General features: G+C 48.9%; 1 pseudogene; it reads right to left on the minus strand.

Annotated features, from left to right (window-relative positions):
• The window catches only part of LOC142302336 (spastin-like), a 113,946-nt pseudogene extending 103,626 nt beyond the window's left edge, over positions 1 to 10,320 (minus strand).
• Between the last annotated feature and the right edge of the window lie 495 nt (positions 10,321 to 10,815).

The following is a 10,815-nucleotide window of genomic DNA, read 5'->3' on the forward strand; positions in this document are numbered from 1 at the left end:
CTTTCAAGAACCAAGTGAGTCCAGTGGAGACTATAGGAGCTCACCTGGGACAGGAACACAGCCTGTTGAATGAGATACTGCTGGAGCAGCAAGGCAGGGGCAAGACCTGCAAACCAGGTGCTGCCTGAGCAGCAAGGGCAAAGCCCACAAAAGACAATGACGTCTGTATAGTGGCGTGGCAGCACGCTGCCAGACATCCAAACATAGAAGGACGGTCGCGCGCCGCCATGATGGCAGGGGGAACTTTTAAGGAGGTGTAGCTCCACCCAAGGGCGGGCGCGAGGCGGAGATGACGGACTTGACCCAATCAGGGTCCACGACGTCCCAGCCTGGCCAGTCAGGATTCACCACGTCACCAGCCTTGTCATCAAGCCATGTTACGTCAGTGTGCGAATCAGGACCCACCACGCATTGCACATGCTCACCCTCCTGCCTCTGGGAAATAGAGGCTGGATCCTCGATCTCACAATGTGCAGAGATAACGGGAGTCTCACTGCTTCCCTGAGCAGCAAACCTCTGCACATTGCGCAACCTCGCAGACCTTCGGGGCCGCTGAGCAGGAGGACCCGTGGCAGGCAAGGAATGGGAGACTGCTTCACTCCTTGCAACAGGAGAACCACTAGGTGTCACCCTTATGCTGCCTCTCTGAGGAGGTATCTCCTGCACACTGCGCAGACTGGCAGACCTTCGACGCTGCTGAGTAGGAGTGCTAGTGGTAGGCAAGGAATGGGAGACTGCCCCATTCCTTGCCACAGGAGAGCCACGAGGTGTAACAGGTAAGTGCTACCCCCCTCACCCCCTCGACCTGTATACTCCCTTTCAGCCACCCGGTTTATGGTCCCCAGTGAGCTGCATGGGCTTCCCCCCCCCCTGGAGCCGCATGTGCAGGCCCCCAGGAGCCATGTGTGCGGGCCTCCAAAATCCACGTGTGTGTCTATATGTGCAGCAGAGTTGTGTATGTATGTATGCAGCAGCTACAGAGTTGTGTGTGTCTGTATGTATGCAGCAGCTACAGTTTTGTATGTATGTAGCAGTTGCAGAGTTGTGTGTGTCTGTATGTATGCATGTATGCAGCAGCTACAGAGTTGTGTGTCTGTATGTATGCTGGAGAGTTATGTGTCTGTCTGTATGTATGCAGTTGTGTGTGTCTGTATACAGCAGAGTTGTCTGTCTGTATGTATGAAGCAGAGCTGTGTGTGTCTGTATGTATGAAGCAGAGTTGTGTGTGTCTGTCTGTATGCAGCAGAGTTGTGTCTGTCTGTATCTATGCAGCAGAGCTGTGTGTGTGTGTATGCCTACATGTGTGTAAAAAGGTGAAAGTCTAGGACTAATAGCAGCAGTCTACAATTACATCATTGATTGTAGTTCCATGAAAAATAAATATTTTGATGGTTTTCCGGATTTTTTAAAGTTTCTGGATTATCGACGGCCAACGGAGGGGGGCGGCAAAAGCAGTAGCGACGCCACTGGCGCAGGCTCCACACATCCACTAGGCTGGGTTTCCCTGGAACCTGCAGTACCACTGGCTGACTGTGGATGGCGTGTGTCTTCCAGCTGAAGTTGCCATCGTTCACCTGCAGCCAATGGGAAGACACCACACCCTTCTTATTCTCCTTCCTGTCATGTGACCACTGCCAGAGATAGTTTGAATTCCTGATTCCTGTGCTGTTTGTATTTTAATTCCTGTGCGCTGACCTTGCTTGTTTTCTGACTACCCTTCTGCCTGCTGTTTATGTACCTCGCTGTCCGATCCGGATTTGACCTCTGCTTCGCTTGCTGATTACGTCCTTGCCTGCCGATTCTGTCCCTTTTCTGCAATTCCTGGTTTGACCCTGCCTGACGACTACTCTCCGGACTGCTGCCTTCAACAGGTAGTGATCTGCAGGGCCCTGTGTAATTCCAAATCCCTGTATAGGGGTTAAAGGGTTTTAGGGTTCTAGGGGTCCTTTTGGGTGAGTGTCTTCCATCTAGCCTGTCCATTACAGCCCGTCTGAGTTTGTGGATCCAGGCAGGCGTAACATTATGCACTTACCATGCTGGGCATGTAGAATGGGCTGTCACAGTTTGACAGCCTGTTATAAGTGGTTAATCGGCACGGGTGGATCACGGATCCACTCGTGCATGGGAGGCACACATGTCAGCTGTTGAAATCAGTTATTCAGCTGGCTGGTCTCAGCAAATCGCCGGGAGCACAGACCAGCAAGATAGAGTGGAGAGCGTAAGCGCGTGTTGGTAAACAGGGCCTCGGTCAAAACGTTCCTAATACCAGACACGAGGTGCAGGAGAGCAGATAACGTTATGATGCTCTGGCTTACGGAAGCCTCTGCAGAAAAAAGATCAATCCGATGCATTTCAAAGGATTGCAAGCCTTCTTCCTGAGGGATATCCCTTAGGCAAAGGCCCTGGTTACAAACACGCGCTTCCGCTCTCCACGGTATTTTGCTGGTCAGTGCTCCCGGCAATTTGCTGAGACCAGCCAGCTAAGTAACTCTCAGCAGCTGCTTGCACCCTGAGCCAGCACAGCGCTTCAATAACCATGGACCTACATTTACCAGAGATTCTTTATACAGGCAAGTGCACTACTGCACACACCTCCTGCTTCTCATTTAGCTCTGCATGTACTTTGCCCTATTTTATGTAAACTCCTGATTATTTCTACCATTCAGGACTAATTGGTGCATTATGCATTAGATTTAAAACCAGCACCTGTACACCAACCAGCATCTGCTAGGTATTGTGACACCAATCATTCCACGCTTACAAATACTTGATTATTTTGGGTATCCCAGTTCATGCAAGACCATTAGTTTACCCCTTTTTAATATTTTTTCCGCCAGTTTGCTCCTTACTAAGGGTCCTATCATTAACCCACTGAAGTCAGCCCTCTAGGTGGCAGCAAAGTAGTGAACGCAAGACAAAGAAGCACTGTAACAGAAAGGCAGCTGAAGTATAGCAGAGTAACTTCAGCAATGTTAACACCCGAATCACCAGGGGCAAAAGAGTATTCAAACAGTCAGGGCCTAGCCAGGAAAGTCGAGTCACTGCAAAGGGAGGATCAATATCAAAGTCAGAAAGCAGAACCGACTCAGAACCTGGGAGATCAGGTATGCAGAGGGAAACACAAACAGCAGACAAACAGGGAAGGGTCAAAGTCAGGACACAGTAGCAGGGAGACAGAACAGATCAGGAACACTCATCAGAGCCAGTATACACACTGCAAGGCAGAAATATCACTGGCACTGAGCCATCGATAGAGAGGCAATATATAGCATCCTGGGATCCAGAACGAGGCAAGGGAAGTTAACCCCTGACATGACCAGGCCAAAGCTGGGTGTAACCAGCAGCAGAGAAAAGCCGGCCTAGATCATAACAGTACCCCCCTCTCAAGGGGGAGCCACCGGACCCCCAGGTTTCCCAGGAAACCTCCTATGGAAGGCACAAACCAGTTGGTTAGCATTGACTGATCGTGCCTGGACCCAGGATCGGTCCTTAGGTCCGTAACCCCTCGAATGTACTAAGTACTGAAGTGAGCTGCGGACCATGTGAGAGTTGACGATGTGCTCCACCTCATATTTTTTCTGGCCATCAACAGAAATAGTAGGGGAGGACACGGTGACTCAGCAGAGGAGAGAACGAACAATTTAAGAAGGGACTTGTGAAAGACATTGGGAATGCGGAACGACTGGGGCAAGCGCAGACGAAAGGCCACTGAGTTAATAACCTCGACTATCTCATATGGACCAATAAACTTGGGACCCAGCTTAGCGGATGTAAGTCTCAAACGGATGTTTCTGGTAGACAACCATACCTTGTCCCCCACCTGAAAATTGGGGCCAACGGAACGTCGCTTATCTGCAAAGCACTTTTGTCTGCCCTGATCCACCCCAATGTTTCTCTGCACCTCCCTCCAGACCTCTCCCAATCGGTGGACTGCTGAATCAGCCACCCAGAATCCAGTCTGGAAAATTCACCAAAATGGGGATGGTAACCGTAATTACAAAAAAATGGGATGGTGCCAGTGGACTGGTTGACTCGGTTATTGAAAGCGAATTCGGCCATGGGCAACGAGGAACACCAATAATCCTGCTGAGACAAAGCCAGACACCGTAAAATCTGTTCCAGAGACTGATTGGTTCTCTCAGTTTGCCCGTTGGTCTCGGGATGGTAGGAAGACGAAAAGGTTAATTGGATACCCAATCTCTTGCAGAATGCCCTCCAAAATTTAGACACAAACTGCACCCCTCTGTCCAACACAATGGTCATAGGGATGACATGCAGCCGCACAACATGTTCAATAAACAACATAGACAGTGTTTCCGCATATGGGGGGAGGTGTATCTTGCTGTACAGATTCCTATTTTAAGCTTGGTTCACGGTCCATTATTTGTACTGCTTCTGTGTACATTGTATTGTTTGTAAGTAATCACCCCCTATAGTGCAAGGTTATAGACTCTTGAGGCGCCTCCGTCCCTAGGTGTGGGGGGAGGTGGGCCTAGAGACCTTTTTGCTTACCTGGGGCAGGCAGTCTGTTTGAGAACTTCAAGAGTGAAGCAGGAAGATTGAACCTCTGGGAGAAACTGGCTTCTGAGAGAGACCTGGATATTTATCGGTTACTGGACTATATTTGTGTTACTGGACTAATTTTATCCTCTGTTTTGTGGATTATTTTATGCACTATTTGATTTGTTTGAAATAAATACTTATTGGATTGTACCGCCATCTCTCTCTCTGTTGATTGTGTGATATGGGAGAAGGACCCCGTGACAACTGGTGGCAGCGGCGGGATCAACAGACACAGCCTAATGGAGATCCACCAACAGAGTGAGTACAGAAACTGGACTGCTTCCAGTCTAAAGGAGAGAGCCAAAGATCTGGGCCTGAGCTACAAGGGACTGAGTAAAGGAGCCTTAATTTATCTACTGGTGGGTGCAAGCCAGTCCACCTCCTCCCAGATGTCTGACGAATAAACACTGGGGACAGGGATCCCTGCCCCAGAAAGCCAGTGGGGGGTGTGGTTTGAAGAAGAGATGGCAGCTCTTGGCCCCGGTGTATCTCAGCAGTATAAGGAGGAGGTTGCTCGCCGAGCACAGAGGAGACAAGAAGCAATGGAGTCCGACAGAGAGAATAATGTGAGTTGGAGCATAAACCCAGCAATCCAGGAGCCTGTACGGATTACCTGGGCAGACTTCAAGCCATTTAATGAAGCTTCTGGAGATGTGGAACGGTTCTTCAAGGACTTTGAGCAGCAGTGTGTCATGATGGAGGTTCCCCACTCTGGCTGGATGCGTTTGTTAGTGGGACTCCTGACCGGAAGCCTGGCAGAGGCTTATCGCACCATTGACTCTCAGCAGAATCGGGATTATAACATTGTAAAACGGACTATCCTGGATTACCATGTCATCACCCCAGACTCACATAGGGCACAGTTCTGAGACCTCCCATGCACCACGGAGGGATCGTTTAGGATGTATGCTCATAAGATGTCCCAGGCATGTCGGAGATGGCTGGAAGTGGAAGACGCCTTCACTGTGGAAGACGTTATGCAGGTATTTCTTATAGAACAATTTCTTTACAAGTGTCCCTCAGAAATACGGGAGTGGGTCAGAGAGCGCACGCCGTGCACCTTGGATAGAGCTGCTGCCCTGGCTGATGAGGCCCTTACTATCCGACCACAATGGAGGGGGCTTCTGGACAATAGGACACAACCTGCTTCTGCTCCCCGGCCCTCTCCAGTTACACCTTCCCCTCCAACCAGCCACAGGCCGATGACAACCACGGCTCACAATCCTGGGCCCCAACAGTTCCGACCATGCCTGCAATCCAGTTGTCCCACAAGGACTCGGAGAGACCCCCACGCACCTCCATCTTGTCCAGTGCATTTTGTGCATTCCATTCTGTCTGAGGAAGAAGTACAACCACCTCCACTGGAGTGTACCGCTGACCCCTGCACCATAGATGCCCCTGTTGGAGTGTATGGCCTCCGCCCTTTGTCATCAGGTTCTCCTACTGCCCTCTCCAGAATGCACATTGGAAGGAGTACGACGCAGAGGAGATGTTACCGATGTGGGCAACCTGGGCATTTCCAAAACACTTGCCCTCCTGGTTGATTAAGGAATGACCTGGCACTTGTTCATTCTCTACAGCCAAATATAAGGTGGGAAGAGTTCTCACCCCTTCAAGTAGACTTGCCTAATGACTCAGACACTCGTGGTCGACCACTAGGGGTTTATGGGGTGCAAGCCACAGCCCCGAGTTCTTTTCACCATCAAAGTAAGCACTTACAGGAGGTTGTGTTTAATGGACAGAGAGTCATTGATTTTGTGACTCTGGGGCATTTCTCACAATAGCTAATCCCCGAGTGGTTCGGCCAGAGGCGATACATCATGGACCAGGGATTGTTATTGAATTGGCTGGAGGACAAAAAAGGAATATCCCAAAGGTGACTGTAGATCTGGACTTTGGCTTTGGGGTCAAGCAATGGGTGGTTGGTGTGATGAGCGGCCTGCCTGCAGATATTCTCCTAGGAAATGATGTGGGAGATCTACAATGCCAATTTGTGGGTGCAGGAAGCACAGTTTGAGTGAAGGAGGACACAAAGGGAAGCTTGTCCTTCCAACCCTATCGCTGTACAAGGGACTACCTACAGCTTCTCCATCCAATACAAGCATGGAAGCCAACACCAGAATGCTGATGGACTGTCCCGGCAATAAAAACCATAGACTATCCACAGCTGAGCAACATGGACTTAAGTGAGATGGCCAGAGGTCTGTGTAGACCTCATGGCATACTCACTTATTCAGAAGGAGGGAGAGGTTGTGATTGTGGGATATGGGGGAGATGTATCTTGCTGTACAGATTCCTATTTTTAGCCTGGTTCACTGTCCATTATTTGTACTGCTTCTGTGTACATTTCTATTGTTTCTAAGTAATCACCCCCTATAGTGCAAGGTTATAGCCTCTTGAGGCGCTTCCATCCCTGGGTGTAGGGGGAGGTGGGCCTAGAGTCCAGCCAACTGTAAACCCTTTGCTTACCTGGGAGATTCAGGCAGTCTTTTTGAGAACTTTAAGGAAGAAGGATGATCCTCTGGGAGAAGCTGGGACTTCTCAGAGAGATGGGGACATTTATGCCACTACTGGACAATTTTACCCTCTGTTTTGTGGATTATATTATGGACCATTTGATTTGCTTGTAATCAATGCTCTTTGGATTGTACAGCCATCTCTCGCTCTGCTGACTGTGTGATATGGGAGAAGAACCCCGTGACAGTAGTCCTGCCAAGGGAACAAAGTGCACTTGTTTGCTGAACTTGCCACCACCCACACAACAGTCTTACCATTGGAAATAGGGAAATCAGTGATAAAATCCATGGACAAATGAGTCCAGGGTCTATCCGGAATTGCCAATGGAACCAATTCTCCAGCCGACCGGTTATGGGAGATTTTAGAACGAGCACACCTATCACATTCGGCACAAACACGGCGACATCAGAGAACAAGGAGGGCCACCAAAACAACTTGGCAAGAGCTCTTCTAGTGGCTGAGACACCGGGATGACCACTAAGCGCAGAATCATGGAACTCCTGGAGGACACTTAACTTAAACTGAACAGGAACAAAAAGCTTGGTATCGTCTAATGAAGGAGGAGCAAGTGACTGGGCACCACGAATCTCAGCCTCCAATTTGGAGGACACCCCAGCAACAACCACCCCGAGAAGAAGAATGGAGGAAGGAGGTTCGGGCGGTGATATTGGATCCAAGCTGCGCGATAAGGCATTGGCCTTAACATTCTTGGAACCGGGTCAAAAAGTAACGGAAAAATGAAAACGGGAAAAAAAAAAAGCGACCACCTAGCCTGTCTAGGGGTTAAACGTTTGGCAGACTCAATATAAAACAGGTTTTTATGGTCTGTAATCACCATGATCTGATGAACAGCCCCCTCTAAAAAGTGCCTCCATTCTTCAAAAGCCAATTTTATGGCCAACAATTCACGATTTCCCACGTCGTAATTCCTCTCGGCGGAGGAAAAATTTTTTAGAGAAAAATGCACTGGTCTTAAATTGGTTAAAGTAGCAGGTTCCTGGGATAACACTGCACCAGCCCCCACCTCCGAGGCATCCACCTCTACAATAAACGGTTCAGAGAGATTGGGCTAAAAAAGCACCGGAGTGGTCATGAAATATTCCTTTAGCTGCAAAAATGCTTCTACAGCTAGAGATGACCAAGCTTTAAGATCAGCCCCTCTGCGGGTGAGATCAGTGAGTGGCTTGACCACCTGACAGAATCCCCTGATAAATTTCCGGTAATAATTTGCGAAACCTAGAAAACACTGCAGACCCCTGAGATCTCTAGGTTGAACCCAGTTAACTATAGCTTATACCTTACTGGAGTCCATATGAAACCCATTGGACAGAAAGGATAAACCCAAGAAAGGAAATTTCCTGGACACATAAAGTACATTTCTCGGGTTTTGCAAACAGGGAATTCTCCCGTAACCTACTAAGTACCATACGTATATGACCAATGTGAGACTCTTTAGCCGGCGTCACACGCTACGATATATCGGGCAATATGTCATCGGGGTCACGAATTCCGTGACGCACATCCGGCATCGTTTGACATATCGTAGCGTGTTACAGCTACAAGCGATTGTTATCGAGCAAAAATACTCACCTTATTCTTGCTTGTTGACACGTCGCTCATTTTCATAAAATTGTTCCTCCTTCTGTGCGCCGGTTGTTCGTCGTTCCCGAGGCAGCACACATCGCTCTGTGTTACACCTCGGGAACGACGAACTGCAGCTCACCTGCGGCCACCGGCAATGCGGAAGGAAGGAGGTGGGCGGGATGTTACGTCCCGCTCATCTCGGCCCCTCCACTTCTATTGGGCGGCCGCTGTGTGACGTCGCTATGACGTCGCTCAGGAGGAGGATGTTCGCCGCCGACAGCGAGGTCGTTTGGGAGGTAAGTACGTGTGACGGGGGTTAACGACTTTGTGCGACACGGACAACAAATTACCCGTGATGCACAAACGATGGGGGCGGGTGCGATCGCTCATGCGATCACACGACATTTCGGCGCGTGTGATGCTGCCTTTTGTCAGATGAAAAAATTAGAATATCATCCAAGTATACCACAATAAAATGCCCAATGAGATCACAAAATACGTCATTCCTGAAGTTCTGAAATATGGCAGGTGCATTAGTAAGACCAAAAGGCAAGACTAAGTTTTCAAATATACCCTCTGTGGTGAGAAATGCCGTTTTCCACTCATCCCCTTCCCGTATGCGAATGAGGTTATAGGTTCCTCTGAGGTCCAGCTTAGAGAACCACTTAGCTCCGGCTAACTGATTATAGATATCAGGGATGAGTGAAAGGGGATAAGTATTTCTCACTGCAATTTTATTTAGTTCACGAAAATCGAGGCATGGGCATAAACTACCATCTTTTTTTCTTAACAAAAAAGAACCCCAATGCAATGGCCGAGACAGTGGGACAAATATTACCTTTGCACAGACTCACAGAGATGTAATTTTTCATAGCAGTGCGTTGCAGGTCAGAAATATTGTACAAGTGGGCCTTGGGCAATTTAGCTCCCAGAATCAGTTTAATAGTACAATCATAGGGGCGATGTGGTGGCAAGACCTCAGCTTCTTTTTCGGAAAACACGTCTTCAAAATCTTTCAGGTACTCCGGAATACCCTCCAGATTAGTAAAAGACATTTGTACAGTAGAAAGACAACCATTAGAACAGTTAGGACCCCATTTCACAATATCACGAGATTCCCAATCAATAACAGGGTTATGGATCTGTAACCAGGGGAATCCCAGCACCAGTCCTGCCGGCAGGTTGTCCACGATGTGACATGAGATACGTTCCTGATGCAGGGACCCCACTTTAAGTAGAAATTCCTCAGAGACAAGTTCAACAACATTCCGGGACAATGGTGTCTGATCAATAGCAACATGGTAAACAGGAGTCTCAAGCCTAACTGTCCCTATCTTAGTTGTCGACACCAGACTAGAGTCAATGAAATTCATGGAGGATCCACAGTCCACCAAAGCAGAAACAGGAATGCCAGAACCTCCCACACAAAGTTCCACCTTCAACAGAATTTTCTGAAATGAGAAAAAAGGTACCTGGGAGTCTGGGTGAGCCCCTCGATTCACCCAGAGTTAGGCATTTACCGATGGCTGAGAAGTCGGAGGGCAGGAGGGGCAGTCCTTTCTCCAATGTCCCGAACCTTCACAATAGAAACATAGCCTAAAAATCCCGTCGCCGTCTTCTCTCCTTCTCCTTGGAATCAGTGGCACCGACCTCCATGGGTTCCGCGTGTTGAACAACCTCGGACTTGGCTGGGCATAATGCGGCATCTCGCTGAGTTACTCCTCTCTACCGCAACATCCGATCCACACGTACAGCCTGGGTCATAGCCTCCTCCAAAGAACTGGGTGGAGGATGAAGGGACAGGGCATCATTGAGATAATTAGAAAGTCCTCTCCTTAACTGGCATCTCAAAGCCGAATCATTCCAGGACACCGCGGTGGACCACTGCCTGAACTCTGAACAGTACCATTCAGCAGTGCGTCTGCCCTAGGAGAGCCCCATGATCATTTCCTCCGCCACCATTATTCTTTCAGGTTCTTCATAGATAAGTCCTAAGGCGTCAAAATAATCTATCTACAGACGTACGTTCAGGGGCTTTCGGAGGTAATGAGAAAGCCCAAGTCTGAGGACCCTCCCTGAGCAGTGAGATAATTAACCCCACACGTTGCGTTTCGTTCCCCGAGGATTGGGGCCTAATGGAAAAAAGTTACA

Source organism: Anomaloglossus baeobatrachus, chromosome 4, assembly GCF_048569485.1.
Source record: "Anomaloglossus baeobatrachus isolate aAnoBae1 chromosome 4, aAnoBae1.hap1, whole genome shotgun sequence".
In the NCBI taxonomy this organism is placed as follows: domain Eukaryota; kingdom Metazoa; phylum Chordata; class Amphibia; order Anura; family Aromobatidae; genus Anomaloglossus; species Anomaloglossus baeobatrachus.